The following is a 21,431-nucleotide window of genomic DNA, read 5'->3' on the forward strand; positions in this document are numbered from 1 at the left end:
GAGAGGGACTTCCCTGGTGACGCAGTAGTTAAGAATCCACCTGCCAATGCAGGGGACACGGGTTCGATCCCTGGTCTGGGAAGATCCCACATGCAGCGGAGGAACTAAGCCCGTGCGCCGCCACTGCTGAGCCCACACGCCACAACTACTGAAGCTCACGCTCCGCAATAAGAGAAGCCGCCACAATGAGAAGCCCGTGCACCGCAACCAAGAGTAGCCCCCGCTCGTCACAACTAGAGAAAGCCCGCGTGCGGCAGCAAAGACCCAACGCAGCCAAAAGTAAATAAATAGTAACTAAATAAACTAAAAAAAAAAGTTTGGGAGAAACCTGTGGTGTTAAAGAAGGAATGATGACATGGAATACTATATATATTTCTACTCTTAAGTTAGGTTCAGTCCTGTTATTGTTTATGAAATGCTAAATTGGGTCAATGACCCAGAGTTTGTTTTATTTAGAGTGAGTTGGATATGGAAATGAAACAATATTTCCCTTCTTCTGAAAAGTCTTCTGATAAAGATTTCAGTTCATGGTAGAAAAGCTTTTCCCAAACTAAGGTCTTTTCATTGAGTCCTGGTAAGCAGTTCTAAGCACGCCTTTTTCCAGAAGAGGTCTTTCCACATGGTGCAGCTAATGTTGATGAGATTTCAAATCCTCTTGGTTCTAACCAGTGGCACTCAGATGAGGAACCTTGCTTATTGGCTCTTCCCCCTTAAGTGTAACCTTGGGAAGCCCTACCTTCCCTCTGAAGTGCTGACTCTCCCTTTGGCATCTCAATTTGTAAAGCCAGTGCAGCACGTGCTCATAACAGGCATTTTCCTGTTACAAGGAGGCCAATGTTACAAGAGGTTACAGGGGAGCAAAAACAACAGCAAAAAAGATGAAATAAGTTGACTTTTTAGAGAATGATGCCATAAGGATCAAGACATAAATCTACTCCAGAAGTTGGATGGTGTAGGAGGAGAACAGGCTTTGCAATCAAATGGAACTGGGCTCAGAGGTCCAGCTCCAGCGTTCAGTAGCTGTGTGAACTTGGGAAAGTAAGTCTATCTGAGTATGTTTCTCCATCAGTAAAGATCAGGGTAATAATACATTCCTTATAGCATTATTAAGGGGACTCGGGATAAAATATGCGAAATACTCGGCACATAGTATATGCTCAATAAATGGTAGCTGCTATTATCATTGCTACTACTAGTTCTCCTCTTCCTATTGCTGCTGCTACTACTAATCTACTACTATTATTATTGTTACTATTCCGACTCCTGTTGCATGAGGAGAGCTGTGTGGAAAGAGGAATTACCTCCTCTAGTTCTAAACAAATCAGTCATTACCTCGTCCTAGCCCACCTTTCTACTGTGATGGGAGAATGACCAAGTGCTTTGGAATCAGATAAACTCAAGAGTAACTTATGAAGAATGATAGGACCATAGAGGCTATGAGAACTTGAGTACGTTCCTAATGCTGTTTGTGTGGCTGTGAACATTGTTTTTCTGAAATCAAATATTGTCAGAGGTGTTGAGATTTATCTCATGGCCAATATTTGATCTTTCAAAGCTCATCAATACATAACATACTTCGAACTGGATTAGAAGTTTGTAGACTTTGTTGTGTGGGTTTTATCATGAGCATTTATAGACCAGTGAGTGTGTCATATAGGGAGGATTATTATATGTTGGGTACATGTTAGTTGAACTAAGACTTCGACTTAATGAACTGGAATTGAGTTGCCCTAAAAACTGCTTCAGAAAAGTAAACTCAAATGTAATTATGGTGGCTCCTACCAATGTGACATGGTTGGAGTATCTTTGAGATCTTTTGCATTTGAAATAGAATGGAATGGAGTACTTCAGTTACTCCCAGCACCAAGGTCCATTTATGTTCCATTGCAACTTAGATATTTATTGATCCTACTCAGTGTTCAGAGGGGAAGACACTAAGATTAGCACAAAGGTACTTTTGTCATTAAGGATGTTACTGTCTAGTAAACCTGGCTGCTGTGTTTAATCTGTGATCATTTAAAAGTTTTTAGTTTTCATTATAAGGTCATATTAGTTGAAGGAAAGAATGTATTTAGAGCAGCAAGGGTTCAATTCAACCCTTTTATTCTTCAGTGTTTGGTTTAGACACTATTTCTTTTTTTAAAAAATATTTATTTATTTATTTTTGGCTGGGTTGGGTCTTCGTTGTTGCGTGCGGGCTTCCTCTAGTTGCGGCGAACGGGGGCTACTTTTTGTTGCGGTGCACAGGCTTCTCATTGCGGTGGCTTCTCTTGTTGCGGACCATGGGCTCAGTAGTTGCAGCACGTGGGCTCAGTAGTTGCGGCACGTGGGCTCTAGAGCGCAGGCTCAGTAGTTGTGGCGCATGGGCTTAGTTGCTCCACAGCATGTGGGATCTTCCCGGACCAGGGCTCAAACCCGTGTCCCTTGCATTGGCAGGCAGATTTTTTTTTTTTTTTTTTTTGCGGTACGCGGGCCTCTCACTGCTGTGGCCTCTCCCGTTGCGGAGCACAGGCTCCGGACGCGCAGGCTCAGCGGCCATGGCTCACGGGCCCAGCCGCTCCGCGGCATGTGGGATCTTCCCGGACCGGGGCACGAACCCGCGTCCCCTGCATCGGCAGGCAGACTCTCAACCACTGTGCCACCAGGGAAATCCTAGATACTATTTCTGATGTTAATCACCACATTAAGTCTTAAATTTCCCACCCCAGAAGCCCTCATTGTAGCCCTTTCATTTCTTAAAACTGGCAGACATTGGTCAATAATGGGCTGCAACATTTTTTTTAAGGTCTTGAGCACTTATTCTAAGAGCACAAAGTACCCTATGGAGACACTGTATACACTAGTAGCAAGGAGCAAATGTTCCTTTTATTTTTATAATTGTTTTGGAAAAACCATATGATTGCCAAAGACAGCATGCACATGGTCAATCTGGATTCATCCCAACTTAAAAAAAATCTGCAAAACACATTAATGGTTGTAATGTATACAGTTGAGACTTTTTTGAACCTGCCTTCCAGCTGTACATTTGTAATGTTTAATTTAGGTGAAAATTCTATGAAGCCTTTCATTGATATGATCCAGAAGTGTGTTAACCATGTCAAATGGCCACTGATTTTGCCAAATTCCATCTTATGCCATAAGAGTGTAATCCACTCTAGGTTCCATTAGTGGTGAAAAAACTCCCCAGATAGATTTGACTCTTAAGTCAAATGGTAAAATGGCTGTCCTGCGTCGGCAGGCGGACTCTCAACCACTGCGCCACCAGGGAAGCCCCAGAAGTCTTTGAAGTATGGTTTTCTCCCTTACAGCCCCTACCCTCCCACATTCCTCTATCCATCCCTTAATTTGCCTACCTGTGCTCAGAAAATTCACCCTTGTGGTTTTTATTTTGTGATTTGAACTCATCTCTGCAATTTCCTCTTACGCTTCTTGGAAACGTCTTGTAACAGACACTAAACTACAATTTCAGGCTGATGTGTTGAGGAGATCCTTGGCTATACTACAAAATGCAAATCATGTAAAACGACTTTCGTGTCCTCGTTTTTAAACCCTCGTTGTACTTTAGGACTAAAGGAAGGAGAGTGCTTGTCAAGTGACAACTCCTTCCTGGTTTTCCATCTCGATGCATGTAATTGGTTATCAAAAGGGATGGCCTGCACGTAGCCCGCTTCGGAGTACCTTGAAGAATATTTTCTTCAGATTCAAGTTTTAAAGTTAGTGATTTTAGATATTGAGAAGTTGGAACAACCAGCTCTGAATGACCGGAGGGAAAACCTGTTACTAGCACCTGAACTCCATGTTTTCTGTTTGTCTGTAATCCCCAAACTCTAGTGTCTGCTGGTTTTCATCTGCTAAGTTGCAATAGCAACTTTCTAGGCAAACAAGAGGAGATATGGAGCCCTGGGAGTGAGGCCTTTCTTTCCAGAACAAGTACAGGAAAGAATTAAGGTTTTTGACAGAGAAGGAGACAGGCCTACTGCCTTTGGTATCTTCCATAGAATGTCAGAATGGATCCTTCCAGAAAGCTCTCAATAGAATCACAAGTGCCCATTTGAGGGAACTGGAAAAACTTCCAACTTCCAGGCAGCACCAGCGTAGCTCTGTAATCGGAGAACTTTCTGTACCCCCTAAATTCATTCTCAGGATTTGGGACTAATGTGTTGAATTATTTTCCCAAACTCTGTAGGAACCCTCCTCCACCTACCCTGCCATCTATCTGCCCACTCACCCACCCATCCACCCATTTTGTTAAGCAAATATTTGTTGAGAATCTACTGTGCAACAAACAAAGTACCTAATCTACTATGCGTCAGGTACTTTGAAGCCAGTGGGGAAAAAGAGAGACGGGAGTCCTGTCCTAATGATGCTTTCCTTCAAGGGAGTTTACATCTTTTCCCCCTGAAGTCCTCTAACTATAAGAAGAGGCAGGGAGAGTCTCAGTATGTGTTACTAGAGGACGTTGGCACTGGTAGATTTAATGTTCACCAGATCGACTATTTGGGTGGAATTCTCATTACCCGCACCCTATATTCAACTTCATGGCCTATGACTCCAAGGATAAGATACTCTTGTCTCAGATGGTCAAGGACAAACTGACTCTCGTACCTTGAAGCAAAGCATCAGATTCTATCATTGAGCTAGTTTCTTTCTGAACCTCTTTCTCTGACCCACTGAGCATTCTGCAAACAACAGCTAGAACCATTGGTGTGGAATACGAACAGCGCAGGAAACAGACTAAGATCACAGGCAGAGCTCTCTGGACTGATTTCGTGAGTACCTGGTGCGCTGAAGGATCTGGGAATTTCCCAAATCTTGGAACCTTGCAAAGGCCCTCGAAAGGGGTCTACTTTCTGAAGTTCTGCAGGCAGCATGCAGGGCTCTGCCTCTATCCGAGCTTCCATTCCCATCTCATAAAGCATTTGTACAGTGGTGGTGAACATAGGCTCAATCACTCTGTTGTCCATATATCAGGAGCGTAATAGACCCACTTCTGGTGTTGCATGTCCAATAACCAACCACTGGCCCTGATTTCCTCTGTAAAGTCCCAGGAACTAAATGGTCATCAAGATTCATGCCAACAAGCCTAGATTCCACAAGGAGCCAGGAACCCACTTACCTGCTGTCTTTTAGCCTTCCTCTGATCCCAAGGGCTGGCTGTAGCCAGAATCAGATCTCTTTGGCATACCATCCTACAGTGGGCTCCTAAGGGGCCCTGTTTTCTAGATCTAAGATTTTTGTGTAGGACTAGAATACACTTGGGGAGCTAGCGACCAATAGCAGGACTGTCAGATTCTCTAGCAATATCATTCCATCCTGACAACACAAAACACGCCTTTCTGATTGGTCCACCTCCAAGCTCTTCTGCATATATGCTGTGGCATAATCATATCAGTCCCTCCCATGATGCTCCGGTTTACCTTTGTATCCTGAGCACCAAAGATGCCACGTTTCATTAAACCTACATGAAGTTCCCCTTAGATACATTAAAAAAATTTTTTTTCTAGTCTTGTACCAGTTTACTTTTTTTTTAAATTTATTTTTATTGAAGTATAGTTGATCTACAGTGTTGTGTTAGTTTCAGGTGTACAGCAAAGTGATTCCATTATACATACGTGAATATCTATTTTTTTCACATTCTGTAACCTTACAGATTATTACAAAATATTGAGTATAGTTCCCTGTGCTATACAGTAGGACCTTGTTGTTTATCTATTTTATATATAATAGTCTGTATCTATTAATCCCAAACTCCTAATTTATCCTTCCCCCGCCCTTCATTTTTAAAAAAATTTAAAATGTCTGATTGTTTGGTTGTTGGGGAAACTATAGCTGTAAATAGTATTAATTTTCAAGAAAACTGATTAAATGTTAAAATTCAGGAAACCCCTGTAATCAACTTTAATCAGGAAGAGAAAGTTAAATATGCAGCTACGTTTCTTTAGTTGTCATTATATAAAATAGAATAATATTGCAAAGAAAAATTGGATAGAAGAATAAAAATCACAGTGCTAACATGTGGTTGAAGAAGTACCGGAGGTTACTGGTAGTGTAAATTCTCTGATTATTACCAGACAGAGATGAGCTTTATTTGACGGGGATGGGTCATTATTAAGTCATCCGTCTGATCTCCAGCCAGCAGCACGATCTAATGATTTCATTCCTGGATTATTTTTAATGCATAGAATTAGAGCTGTATGGGAAGCATTTACTATTATTTTAATAGTACAGTTTCCTCCTAAATTGCTTTTTGTTAAGTAAAATCATGTTGCGTTGGAAGAGAGTGTGTATTTTCTTAGTAATGCTTCACAATTCCTTGTCTTACAATTCAATAAATCATCTTACACCTGTCAGCACATAGAGTCTAAGATTTATTGCCTGATCCATTGCGTAGTAGATAGTTCCTTGGCCGGAGAGCAATTTCTGAAACTAATTTAATCAAAGTGTTTTTATGATTTAGTGAACTCTGGCTTGATGTCTCAAATATGTATTGATGTCTTCAGAAAGGTATGATTTAATCCTATCCAGTTTTGAAATAGAATTAAGATTTGGCTTGATGTAATTTCTGTTACTGATAGAAAATCTTTAGTTGCATGAATATTACTCACGTCCTCCTTTATTGAATAAGCATTTATTGGTGCCTCTAGCCCTCTGCTAGATTCTGAGATGCCATGGGGGGGAATGAAAAAATTCTAGATTGGTGGAAAGATGCAGCCCAAGTGCTCAGAAGGAGCAACGGATGTGGCAGTTCTTGACCAATAAGGAATCCATTGTAACTGAAGTTGAATGTTCATTGTGCAGGGCGGTGGTAGTTATAGCTGGCTTCTACTGGGGAAATTCTAAACCTACTACAGTTTTTCTTTTAATTTTTTATTTTATATTGGAGTATAGTTGATTGACAATGTTGTGTTCGTTTTAGGTGTACAGCAAAATGATTGTTATACATATATCCATTCTTTTTCAGATTCTTTCCCCATGTAGCTTATTACAGAATACTGAGTAGAGTTCCCTGTGCTATACAGTAGGTCCTTGTTGATTATCTATGTTATATATAGTAGTGTGTATCTGTTAATCCGAAACTCCTAATTTATCCCTCCCCATCACGTTTCCCCTTTCGTAACCATAAGTTTGCTTTCGAAGTCGGTGAGTCTGTTTCTGTTTTGTAGATAAGTTCATTTGTATCTTTGTTTTTTGGGTTTTTTTTTTTAGATTCCACATGTAAGTGGTATCATATGCTATCTGTCTTTCTCAGCCTGACTTCTCTTTAGTATGATCATCTCTAGGTCCATCCATGTTGCTGCAAATGGCATTATTTCATTCCTTTTGATGGCTGAGTAATATTCCACTGTATAAATATACCGCATCTTCTTTATCCATTCATCTGTCGATGGACATTTAGGTTTGCTTCCATGTCTTGGCTATTGTGAATAGTGCTGCAGTGAACGTTGGGGTGCATGTGTCTTTTAGAATTATTAAACCCACTATAGTTTTGAGGACTTCGCATCCCAACACGGGAGTTTGAGCTTCATCCTTTAAGGATGGACAGCTTTTTGAACTTTTGAGGATGTGATGGTGTAGTAAAATACAAGCTTACTGGGATGATGACTTTGGTGGCCATGCACGCACCCGACTGGCTGGGCAAACGCTAGAGGAAGGAAAACCAGCAATTTATGGAAGGAGGTGGTTAGAGTGGTAACCTTGGAAGAAGAGGGAAGGCTGAAGCCAAAGGGTCTTTTAATGAACAACCAGACAGCCTTAGAGAGTGATTAAGAGAAGGCACGAATGAGAAGTCCGAGTCTCGGGTGATGTTCCGGTGCTCACCTGGGGAATGGTAATATCCTTTATATCCTCTGTGAAGACTAGAAAGTAGGAAGAAATTTCAAAGGGGCACGTGATGCAGTTAAGAATGGTGAGTTTAGAATAACAAGGGATCATCATAGCTAAGAGTCGGTCAGATTTGAGATCTGAGATCAAAATTTGAATATTATCAGGACAGAGGAGAGAATCGAAGCTGTAAAAGAATGCATTTACTGAGGGAATGTGTATATTTGAAGTCACTGCTGTGTCATGATTGTTTGGAGATGGAAAGAACACGTTGTGGTGAAAAACTTGCTTGCAGTCAAAAATACACGGTATGAAAGTCTGCCTTTAGAGTAAATGCCTTTGCTTCGAAAATGTATTCGTTAGCCATATTAAGTGACACTTCATTCAAATAAAAGAAAGACGTTGGAGGAAGACAGTGGTTAGGGGAAGGACACTACGTGTGATCTACTACCGCCACTTAATTACTGAGCAGTCTCTGATGTCGTATGTCCTGTCACAGTGGTTGACCAAGTCACAGACATTTGAAAATCAAATGACAAAGGTCACACTAAGAAATCCTAAGGGCAAAGTTTAACATGTTGGCTTTCAGCTTTATACATTTCGTGTCAAATGAAATCTTCAAGAGGTGCACTTACTCCAGCCAGTGCGGGGGAGGGGGGCATTGTATTTTCTTAAAAAACAAATGAGTTTGGGTTCTCTCCCCCTTTCAACAGCACTCAAAAAAAAATTTTTTTAAACAGCATTTATAAGTAATCGAGAATACACTAGGGCAACTTCACCAGGACTGTTGTTGTTGTTGTTGTTGTTTTCCCCTCTGGCACATTCTGAACATCTGAGTTCTGTGTATGTTTTTATTAGAAAAAGCAATTTGGAATGGCTAATGGTAAAGGGGTAAAAAGCATGGATGAGTGAGGTGCACATCCATTCCCAAAGCTTCCCCCTGCCATGACGTTGCGTCATCTTCCCCCACCTCCAGAATTTTCCAGCCCTCCTTTGTCCCTGCGTCTTGGCTGGCACACTCTTCCATTATGCTTCCTGTTCCCCAGTGGAGACCAAGGAACCAGGGGAAAGCCCAAGTATAGGGCCTGATGACAGAGACTTGAGTGATAAGATCCAAAGGTGTCCATGAGAAAGGCACATGACACACACACTGAAGGATGTTACAACATTCGTGTAAGTGGTTCTCAAACATTAGCACTCACAGGATCCCCTGAAGGGTTTATTAAACCACAGGTTGCTGGACCCCCCACCTCTAGAGTTTCTGATTCAGCAGGTCTAAGAATTTGCCTTTCCAACCAGCTCCCTGGGGAAGCTGTTGCTGTGGATCCAGGAATTCCTGGTCTCTGTTCTAGACTCTACAGATAGGACAAGAGGAGACTTCGTAATTCATGATTCTTATAACCGGCAAGTCTCCTCCAAGTTCTCTGAATATTGGACCGTTTTCTCCCACTGGGTTAAAAGCAACTGACTTTAAAAACATTTTTTAAGTGACACTCGTTCTTTGTCTTTCCTTTTAGCAAAACACTGTATATGTAAATTAAAATATATTCCAGGGAAATGAGAGTTAGTTCATTTTTTAAATACAATGACCCTTAAATTGTCTTTAGTCATGTGTCTACAAACCAACTCTGGGAAAATGGCTTAATAATTTGTTGCAAAGCACTGCAAATTAAATAATTAACTCTCCAGATTGTTTTTGTTGTTGTTGTTTTAACTAGCAGACAGGTGGCCATCCGTCAAAGAAACAACAGTAAAGCAAAGATGGAAGGAATTAAATGTTATCCCTGTGGTTTCCATCATTTCAGACATTTGCATTTTACCTTTTAAACCACAGAGGAGTTTCTAATCCTCAAGGCAGTTGTATTGCCTCTGGCCATCATCAAAAAATCTAGAAACAATAAATGCTGGAGAGGGTGTGGAGAAAAGGGAACACTCTTGTACTGCTGGTGGGAATGTGAATTGGAGGTTCCCTAAAAAATTACAAACAGAACTACCATATGACCCAGCAATCCCGCTACTGGGTATATACCCTGAGAAAACCATAATTCAAAGAGAGTCATGCACCACAGTGTTCACTGCAGCACTATTTACAATAACCAGGAGATGGAAACAACCTAAGTGTCCATCATCGGATGAATGGATAAAGAAGATGTGGCACATATATATACAACGGAATATTACTCAGCCATAAAAAGAAACGAAATTGAGTTATTTGTAGTGAGGTGGATGGACCTAGAGTCTGTCATACAGAGTGAAGTAAGTCAGAAAGAGAAAGATAAATACCGTATGCTAACACATATATATTGGAATCTAAGGAAAAAAATGTCATGAATAACCCAGGGGTAAGACAGGAATAAAGACACAGACCTACTAGAGAATGGACTTGAGGATATGGGGAGGGGGAAGGGTAAGCTGTAACAAAGCGAGAGAGTGGCATGGACAGATATACACTACCAAACGTAAAATAGCTAGCTAGTGGGAAGCAGCCGCATAGCACAGGGAGATCAGCTCGGTGCTTTGTGACCACCTAGAGGCGTGGGATAGGGAGGGTGGGAGGGAGGGAGACGCGAGGGGGAAGGGGTATGGGAACATATGTGTGCGTGTGTGTGTGTGACTGATTCACTTTGTTATGAAGCAGAAACTAGCACACCATTGTAAAGCAATTATACTCCAATAAAGATGTTAAAAAAAAAAAAGAATCTGGGTAGGGGAATGAATCTATTCTTTTGTCATCAGAGTCCTTAAATTTTTTTCCCTAAATCTTTAATTTACCATATAAAAAATCTTGTTTAATTATAAACATCTACAGTCTGCTTCTCTTATATTTCTGGGGAAGTAATGACTGTTAAAATCAACAAACCAAATTTGTATGCTACTAATACTGTTCAAAGTATAAACTGAGGTAACCACTCAGGAATTATTTTTAGACATTAGGAATACGTGAATGATTCAAGAAAGCATTCCCCTATATTTTCAAGTCAAAAAAGGCCTCTAAGTTTCGTTTTTAACGTTTATTTATTTATTTTATTTTTGGCTGCGTTGGGTCTTCGTTGCTGTGTGCGGGCTTCTCTCTAGTTGCGGAGAGCGGGGACTACTCTTCATTGCGGTGCACGGGCTTCTCATTGCGGAGGCTTCTCTTGTTGCGGAGCACGGGCTCTAGGCGCGCAGCTCCAGTAGTTGTGGCACACGGGCTCAGTAGTTGTGGCTCGCGGGCTCTAGCGCGCAGGCTCAGTAGTTGTGGCACACGGGCTTAGTTGCTCCGCGGCCTGTGGGATCTTCCCAGACCAGGGCTCGAACCCGTGTCCCCTGCATTGGCAGGCGGATTCTTAACCACTGAACCACCAGGGAAGTCCCCGTCTAAATTTCTTAACAGTAATAGTCAGTGTTCCCTGCAGAGCACTGTTTCAGTAAAGTTCCTGGGATTTCCTATGATACATTCACATAAATTCACAGTTCTAGTGTAGCTATATATAATTTTATTCCTGCACTTATTATGTACATATGCTGCATTACAGAAATATTCCTTTTATTCTGAATAACTCTTAAAGTGTAAGACTAGTAAATTGAGTACATGATTAATTTTTGTACACGGTATCACAGTCCAGCTACTTGGCAACCTGGTTTTGAGGAAGAGTTTGAGGAAGAGTTTTCACACTCGGTTGCACGTTAGAATCTCCTGAGGAGTTTTTTTTTGTTTTTTGTTTTTGTGGTATGCGGGCCTCTCACTGTTGTGGCCTCTCCCGTTGCGGAGCACAGGCTCCGGACGCGCAGGCTCAGCGGCCATGGCTCACGGGCCCAGCCGCTCCGCGGCATGTGGGATCTTCCCAGACCGGGGCACGAACCCGTGTCCCCTGCATCGGCAGGCGGACTCCCAACCACTGCGCCACCAGGGAAGCCCCTCCTCAGGAGTTTTAAAGATCCCAAAACCTGGACCTCACCCCAATCTAAGTAATTCATAGTCTCTGGTCGGGAAGGGGGTGTAGACCAAGCATGGTATTTGTGTAGCCCCCCAAGCGAGGGCAGAGTGCAGTCCAGGGTGGGAACCACTCACCCAGTGGATGGCTGTCACCTTGCTTCCTTCCTTCCATAACTTTCACGTTGCTTTAATTTGGACTCAGTCAACTCACTTTGATTGGACAAAGACAGCCTCAGTCCTACTAAAAGCAGAGGAAGTGGCTAAGTAAAGGTGGTGAAGTGAGGGATGAAGGATGCAGTGAATTCAAGGAATCTGAGATTCAGACGCCTGAAACCCAAGGAAGGTTCTGTCTTTGAAGGTTACACAGGGCTGAGAAACAATGCCATGCTTTCGTATTCTTCTTTGATTCTCGAGGCTGTCCCAAATGGGGAATTCTCTTACACAACATTGATTTTGTAAATTCTTAACAGACCAGACCCACTTTGGATGGAAGGGAATTTTAATCTATATATTTTTTTAGTCGAAGATTGTAACCTCCCTTGACTTTAATACTTTTTCCACTACCCAGATGGGGATATGACTTCTGTGAACATCATGAACCCTTTTTGGGAATGCCACAAATTCAAGAGCAAAGCTGACCATGAATTGAATTTTAATTCGTTTTCAGCAGCGGGTCCAGAAAAGGCATATTCCTCTAAAACTTAAAATTATTTTTTGTATCTTTATTGGAGTATAATTGCTTTACAGTGGTGTGTTAGTTTCTGCTGTATAACAAAGTGAATCAGCTATACGTGTACCTATATCCCCATATCCCCTCCGTCTTGAGCCTCCCTATCCCACCCTCCCCATCCCACCCCTCTAGGTGGTCACAAAGCATCGAGCTGATCTCCCTGTGCTACACAGCAGCTTCCCACTAGCCATCCATTTTACATTTGGTCGTGTATATACGTCAATGCTACTCTCTCACTTCATCCCAGCTTCCCCCCACCTCCCCGGGTCCTCAAGTCCGTTCTCTACATCTGCATCTTTATTCCTGCCCTGCCACTAGGTTCATCAGTACCACGTTTTTAGATTCCATATACGTGTGTTAGCACACGGTATTTGTTTTTCTCTTTCTTACTTCACTCTGTATGACAGACACTAGGTCCATCCACCTCACTACAGATAATTCAATTTCGTTCCTTTTTATGGCTGTGTAATATTCCATTGTATATATGGGCCACATCTTCTTTATATATTCATCTGTCGATGGACATTTAGGTTGCTTCCATGTCCTGGCTATTGTAAGTAGTGCTGCAATGAACATTGCGGTACCTGTATCTTTTTGAATTATAGAAAAACCTAAAAATGTGAGGAAATAAAAATTGCTGTAGAAACAAAGCAAATCATAGTTACCTGTGCAAAGTTATTAGATCAAAGACTCAGCTGTTTTAGCTTGAAATACATTCGATATATTCACTTCATTCAACATGAAGTATAGGTACTGGCTGAGAAAAAGATTTGGTCTTCCCACAGTATCTTAAGAATAAAGATGTAAAAAGAAATGTTTCCATTCATCGAAGGCTAAGCATCACCATGAGACATTCAGGTCTGGTAAAAATGTTTGATGGTATCAGTTCAAACCCTATTTAAGTAGAAAGGCCAGAACATGTTTGTTAATGAGTATCTGTCAATGTCATCATCTACTTAAGACAGAGAAAAGGGGATAAAATCAAAATTATTCAATCTCTGAGGGATGGAGGAAGTAAAGCTTGAAGTGACATATACAAACAACGAGTATGACGTCCATCAATATCACATTTTAAAGACATTCATTATCCAGTGCTCTAAGGTCTCCTTTGAGGTGTATTTTATGATTAAGAAAGAAGATACTGAGGAAAAGAAAACTGATGGAAGCAGCAATCGATGAGTAATTTCACATTGGAGGTGTACTCACAACCCAACACTTTACACTTATTTGCAGAATGGAAAGAACTGACTAATCCTTGTGCTGTGCCTTTTTTTAAAATTGAAGTATAGTCAATTTACAATGTTGTGTTAGTTTCTGGTGTACAGCACAGTGATTGTTATATATGTGTGTGTGTGTGTGTGTGTGTGTGTGTCTGTATTCTTTGTCATATTCTTTTCCATTATAGTTAATTACAAGATATTGAATATAGTTCCCTGTGCTGTAGAGTAGGTCCTTGTTGTTTATCTGTTTTATACACAGTAGCTTGCATCTGCCAATCCCAGACTCCTAAGTAATCCCCCCACCATGTTCCCCTTTGGTAATCAGAAGTTTGTTTTCTGTGTCTGTGAATCTGTTTCTGTTTTGTAAATAAGTTGATTTGTATCATTTTAGATTCCACATATAAGTGATACCATATGATATTTTTCCTTCTCTGTCGGGCTTACTTCACTTAGTATGCTAACCTCTAGGTCTATCCATGTTGCTGCAAATGGCATTATTCTGTTCTTTTTTATGACCGAGTAGTATTCCATTGTATATACGTACCGCATCTTCTTTATCCATTCATCTGTCGATGGACATCTAAGTTGTTTCCACTTCTTGGCTATTGTGAGTAGCGCTGCCATGAACATTGGGGTGCATGTATCTTTTCAAATTAGAGTTTTCTCCAGATATATGCCCATTGTCTTCTTTACTCACTTTTGACCATGTTCTTGCTATAGCAGCCTTGATCCAACTTAAGATTCTTTCCTACTCTTTCCTGGTCTGAATCTTCTGCTCCTCTGAACAAAGGTTGCAGAGGAATTTATTCAGATGTTGCAGTTCACTGGTGATTTAATGCTATTTTTTTTCTTTTGTGAGCTAAAAATTATTTGGGTATCCAACAGAAAGATCTTCTCCTTTAGAATTTTGAGTACCTGAATGATTCAAATTTTAGCCATACTCCTACACTCTCATGTTAAGCAAATTGAGTTACATTGAAATTTTTAAGTGGTTTGGAGCAATAGAGAAAATACTCTGTATTAATAAATAAGAAGGCCGTGGATTATTTTTTTAAGATTTTTTTTTTTCCCAAGGAGACAGCAATTTTCTGTAAAGGGCCAGTACTCAGTTTTTGTCATTGTAGCACAAAAGCAGAGAGAAACCATCAATGAATGGGAGTATCTGTGTTCCCATGAAACTTTATGGACAAAGAAATTTGAATTTCATATATTTCTCATGTGTCACAAAATTTTATCCTTCTTCTGATTTAAAAAAATCATTTAAAAACGTAAAAACCATTTCTACCTGGCAAGCCATAGAAAAATAGACAGCAGGCAGGATTTGGCCTGTGGGCTGTAGTTTGCCGACCCCTGGTTTAGGAGATTAAATATTTCCCCAACTTGAAAGCTCTCACTTGATCAAAATAACTAACTACTGTTAGTGTGTTTTCCAATAGTCCCATAATCTTTTCACCATGTAATTCTTGACTGACAAATTGGTCACCTCTCTTGAGACGACCCCATGGACCTGCTATGGCAGCCCAGAGTGCTGGGTTGAGGAAAATTCGAGAACCTGCCTGGGGCCAGTGACCAAAGACGACTGCAGGACGGCTGCCATATTGGACCTTCATGGCTCTTACCCCTATGCTGTCATCTTACAAAATGCTCCCGTATGTTCCAATGATAAAAGTCATAGTCATTTTCTCTAGAACATTTCTCTTAGGAGATCAATTTATTTTTTTAATAATCGAGATTTTCCTTTTTTATTGAATGAAAGATTCTTTAAATTGCATAGTGCTTTACAGTTTTCAAAAGTTTCACACACATGATTTCATATAATCCCATAATAACCCTTTTCCCCCGCTACCCCTATATTGTCCCTCTCCCCTTCCCTCTCCCCTCTGGTAACCACTAGTTTGTAGGAGATCATTATTTTTAAGTTCAGAGACTTCCAAAGCTTCCTAGGAGTCCAGCTCCCTTCACTCAATATTGATTCTCAAAACTGACAAATGTGTTATTGGTCAGTTGCTCAGCTCTTACTACAGGCAGAAGTAGGGCCGAGGGATGACGAATGAACAAGAAAGGCCACTCACATCTCTAATACCTGGAAATAAGTAGTCATCGTCGGATCTGCTAAAATTACAACTAAATGAATATAATTATACTAAGAGATTTATTTATCTCCGTTAACATCTGAAAGTTCTTCTAGGCCGTAAACGGTATTTAAAAATTGTTCTCTGTATATTATTGACTACCAGATTACAGTAATAAACACTGAACTCCTGACGATGGAATTTATAAATATATGGTGCAGATTCTGTGGTGTTAATATAGAAATATCAAATAAAACCTGACAAGGTAAATACAGTATTGCATATCAAAATGGCTTAAATTGTCGTCCATGGAACACTAGACTTAAATTTGTATGCAGATTGGGTTTTATTATGTTTTTGAAGCTCCCTGGGCGACCTGTCTTGCCAGGGCATTTGGAAATGTTAACTATCATAACCAATGAAAAAAGGCATTAAAAAATCAAACCAGCATAAATCACACAGATTTGCGGTCTGTCATGAGTTGTTGAACCTGAAGATAGCCTTAAATTCCCGCAACGTAATTAAAACATCTTCAGAGTTTAGTTACATGTTAAGAATTTATGCTTTTATGCAGGTGGCATGTGTTAATACGGGTGTGTTTTTATATTAAGGATTGTGATTAAAGTTGGTTAGAAAAACATATACGGATGGTGGCACTCGACGTGTTCATATCCTGGTTGTGCTGGAGGGGCGGTGTCGGGTGTCGGGGCCATGAACACAGTTCCTGAGTGTCACTCTGAACATTATGGAATGGAACAAGCCAGATCTGTGTTTGCCTTGAAAGGTATCCAGACTTAATATTATACTTTAAAGACATTCTGAAGCGTTGACTTCGGAATAAGGGCAAACATTCTTTAGGCCTGGACAAACCCGAAAGGAATTACTGAAATCTCCTGTTTCAGGCATACATTTTCATAGCAGTCCTCAATGACAAGTCATTCATTCCTGTAATCTGACCCTTAGGTACAGGTCTCCAAAGGCTAAAATGAGGGGTATTTTTGTCTGCTTACCTTGCTATTTGATTGGGTCTCGGTGTATGTAGAAGTACAAAGGTCATCTGTTAAGTTGGATTTACTCCTCTCAGCTGGTGTCCATAACCATGCCTAAAGGCTTGTATTGAGATGGGTTGCAAAATCAGCTATTCTGCCATGATTGTTCCGTGATCAACTCAGGAGGCTGAGTCTGGCTCCATGAAAATGCATTAGAAGTGTATGTGTTAAAACAAAAATTACAGGAAAAATTAGTCATCCTTTCCGGAGAAAGTATGCAGGGGAGCCTCACTCTTGAAGCAACACATGTTTTACAGTGTTGTCTTTCACAAATTTGACTTGTACCCAATCTTCTGCTTAATATGGAGAAACGGAATCTGACTCATTGCATCTTTACCTTTAGAAGGACCATCTTGAATTATTTATATTCCTCTTCGGTGGTGATGGCTTGGCAGGAGGGGGCGTGTTGAATTACAACGAATAGTCGCACACTTACAAAAGCCTCATCTTTCTCAACAAAGGCTTCCTTTCCCTTCATAAAGTAAAAGGAGTACTATAAAAAAATACCTGGGAGAGAGACAAGGAATTAAGGCTAGGAACAACTTGATTTTAGGTAGAAATTGAAATAGATGTGTCAGTGATTACGCTTGTTTATTCAACAATGTAGTATTCAATGTAGTATTGGCCTTCCCTGAGATCTTGTGATCTAATGGAGTGGTATAGCATCCCTTCAGAATGCTTCGAAACTGTCAAGTCCCTCTTCTTGGGTTCACACTCAACACTACCAGTGAGAAAAGCCTTAAAGGGTAGAAGTCGTTGTTTTAACAATCTATAGTAGTTGTTAAATGAACTTACTAGTTAGTTGATTTACTACGTTCAATTTCAGAAGTGTTCTCCAATGAATATTCAGTTTTCCATGCTAATTGGTCCCACAGTGAATGTTTGAGGATTTATAATGGGAACGGACTAAGCCATGATGGGTATACAGCAGGTACTCAATACATACTGTGGTTTTGTTATGCTCTCTCCTTGGTAGTAGAATTATTTCCTGTCATGCAGATGAATTCCAGAGGGAAGAGCATGTTCCCCGGGCCCAGGAAGGAGCTTGGCCTATGGGCCAAATCTCCCTCACCACCTGTTTTTTTTTTTTTTTTTTTTTTTTGCGGTACGCGGGCCTCTCACCGTTGTGGCCTCTCCCGTTGCGGAGCACAGGCTCCGGACGCGCAGGCTCAGCGGCCATGGCTCACGGGCCCAGCCGCTCCGCGGCATGTGGGATCCTCCCGGACCGGTGCACGAACCCGTGTCCCCTGCCTCGGCAGGCGGGCTCTCAACCACTGCGCCACCAGGGAAGCCCTCACCACCTGTTTTTGTAAATAAAGTTTTATTGGCACACAGCCCTGCCCACTTGTTTACATATTGTCTATGGCCACTTTCTTACTAAAACAGGAGAATCGAGTAGCTGCGACAGAGAGCATATGGCCAACATAGCCTAAACTATTTACTACCTGGCCCTTTGCAGAAAAGCTTTGTTGACCCCTGTTCTAGACTCTGATGCTCTGCTGTCCAGTAATGTAGCCACAAGCCACATGTGGCAGCTGAGTGTTTGAAATGTGGCCGTTGTGAATCAAGATATGGTATGTGTGTAAAACACACACCAGATGCCAAAGACTTAGTAAAAAGAAAGAAAAAGAATGTACAAGAGCTCATCAGTTTTAAAATATTGATTATGTGTTGAAATAATAATATTTTGGAAATTAGGTCAAATATATTGTTAAAATTAATTTTACCTGTTTCTTTTTAATTTGTTTTTAAAAAATATGACTATTAGAAAATTTTAGATGTGACTCCCATTTGTGGCTCACATTGTATTTCTAATGACACTGCTGGTTTAGAGCCTGGAATTTGGAGGCTATGTGATCTGTACAAAAGGTTAGAAAGAGGGAAGAGAAAACAAACCCTTGTATTAGCAAATATCTTTCAAAAGCAATACAATCTTCTGTTAATTTGGCTATTCCTCGTAAGAAGGAATACTCAAAACTAACAGATTAGGACGTCTATGGGAAAAGTTTTAGTTGAATTCTCCCAGAAGACCCTAACTCAGAATTCGAATTGGGAGGTGATCCCAGAAGCATCTGGAAGGGAGAGGGGAGGCGGAACAGAGAAGGAGAGGAAGCGGAAAGAGGGCATGGTCAGGAGCAGGTGATTGCTGTGGGCATCGGGCTCCTGCCCGTGCCGGCGCTCAGGAGATTTTCTGAAACACGACTCAGAGTGATCCCACCTGGAGGTGGGGAAGCTGGGCAGTTCATCCACCGACGGCCAATAGTTGCTGGATGAGGGCTGCTCCTAGGGGCATCAACCTCCCTCCTCCTCCCCAGCACCCCCCGCCCGCCCTGCCTGGGGCCAGGAAAAGCCCTGAAGCCTAAAGGAACAGGTACTTGCAGCAAAAAGCCACCAGCAAGCTTGAGAACGGTGACTGCCGCAGGCATGGGGTTGGCCCCCCGTAGTGTCGGGTACGGACACCAAACAATGTTTCACCCTACAATTCATGATCTCCTCAACAAGCATTTGTATAGTTCCTGGTGTGTTTTCATTTTCTCCTCTGAACTGAACAGTAGCATAAATGGGTGCATTTATTGTTTCTACACATCATGGATGGGAAAACTGAGCCCAAGCGTCATTTGTCCAGAATTCAGCTGGGGTCGTAGCCCCAGGCCCCTCGCTCTACATGTGTGGCCACTCATGCCTGACTCCTTGGACTTCTACAAAGTTCAGCTCCAGAAGGAGATGGAAATGTATTGATGTTTTCGAGGTGAGAACAGGAAACTAGAACTTTTGGGGGGGGGGGTACTCTGTAGAATTCCTTAGATATCCATAGGGAAGTAGATACTTATATCTACTTTAGTCCCAAGACTCTGATGCCAAAAAATGTTATCTCTCGTTTGCACAAGGCACAGTCAAAATCAAGGGGTTATAGGACCTGCCGATCACCACACACGAGGTTAGTGATACAGTTAAATTCGAGAAAACTCCACAGAAGTCCCCGTAGTGGAAGCTTGTGGATGCATGGTTCATTGAGGACTGGATTTGTTTACCTGCCCATTACCCGGGCTGCCTTGAAAAGTGTTGTCAGTCCCTTTGGTACCTCTTGGAAACAAGTCTCTCTCTCAGCTTCATTTCCCTTTATTATACTTCTAAGTGACTTGGTAATTCTTTGCGGGCTTCAGTAACACTTGTACTATTTAAATTCGAATAACCCCAAAGGATCTAGATAGGTCAATGTGTTTAAACCACAGGCTTTAGGCTGCATATTAGTTGATTAAAAACAGATTTTATACATGATGTATCCTTAATAAAGGGAGGGAAAAGCAAGCAGATGTTTATAAAGTCTAAATGTGTTAGATTATATTTATTTGAATCTCTTGCTGGCTAGCTTAAGAAGTCATACCTAGGACAATTGAACTTTAAACAGTTTCATGATGTATTTCCCTGGTAATTTCCTGCTCTGAAGGGTCAGCCAAAAAGAAAAGTAAAAGGATTCCCTAAGACGAACATACAAAAAGAAGTGGACAAATATACCATCAAGTGGTCACATCTAAGTCAAAGACACTGAATAATGGAAGGCGTCGAAATTATTCTCTAGTCTCGGACCATAAAGTGGTTGCACGTTGTTTAATTCAAGCAGTAGAAAAACATTGGGCTTTTGTGCTGGTGGTAAAGAGCTTTGAAAGCAAGTTTTTCGTTGATGCAAACGTGAGGTCATTAAGTTGCACCTAAATCACTCTGTCTGGTTCATTCTCTGACTTTTTGTGGTATCCCACCCTTCAGGGGAGAAACGATTCTTTTTCTCCCTTAAAATATTTATATTTGAGACACTTTGAGGGTCTCAAAGTCGAAATGGAAGATTTCCTGTTGCTCTTCCAGTCCAGATGAAATAATGCCCCAAACCTCCCTCTGAGTTCTGAACACATGAGAATTACAGATAAAATATTTTAAAATGGATTTTAAAGAATAATAACCAAGCTTAAACATAAGTGGAAAGTCTCCGAGGATCAGAAATGAAAGGAAATGCAGACATGAGAAGGGGGGAAGAGCGAGGGGGCAGTGGGGACCTGAGGGGAAACATGGTGGAGTATGTGGCAGCAGAAATTAACACAACATTGTAAATCAACTATACTTCAATAAACTAAATTTCAAAAAATGTTGATGTTCTAAAGGAACAGGGAATAGTTCTAGATTCTTAAGGAGAACAGTGATGTGAAAAATGTAGCAGTGAAGGAAATTTGATCTGGCATTGATAGGCTGATAGGCAAAGAACAGAAGCGTGTACAATGAAACGTATTATGAGTAAACGTGTATGATGAGGACTTCTTATCAATGCCTATAAATGACCATAGTGTCATCAATAGCTGGACAGTTCAGACCTTCTTCCCACGGATTGACCTCAGCCTGCCCATAAGATGGTAAATTCTAAAAATCCAACGGTAGTTGATTTGATGTGGGTATATATTCCTTCTATTATTGCCATTTCTGATTCAGGTAAAGGAATTAGAAATCCAATTACCTCTTTTCTCCCTCGTTCACAACCTGGAAATAACCTATGACTAATTATTCAGTGAAATATGCCTGAGTTCGTACAGGAAGCAGGAACAAAAAGAGTGAGATCTGAACATTTTGAAAATTATC

General features: G+C 41.1%; 1 protein-coding gene and 1 long non-coding RNA gene across 7 annotated transcripts in view; one reads left to right on the top strand and one right to left on the bottom strand.

Annotated features, from left to right (window-relative positions):
- The window catches only part of MID1 (midline 1), a 636,259-nt gene that overhangs the window by 525,981 nt on the left and 88,847 nt on the right, over positions 1 to 21,431 (top strand). The gene's annotated exons all lie outside the window — the stretch shown is intronic.
- LOC137217345 (uncharacterized) overlaps positions 1 to 21,431 on the bottom strand; it is a 240,702-nt gene that overhangs the window by 2,269 nt on the left and 217,002 nt on the right. The gene's annotated exons all lie outside the window — the stretch shown is intronic.

This window comes from Pseudorca crassidens, chromosome X (genome assembly GCF_039906515.1).
Source record: "Pseudorca crassidens isolate mPseCra1 chromosome X, mPseCra1.hap1, whole genome shotgun sequence".
Classification (NCBI taxonomy): Eukaryota; Metazoa; Chordata; class Mammalia; order Artiodactyla; family Delphinidae; genus Pseudorca; species Pseudorca crassidens.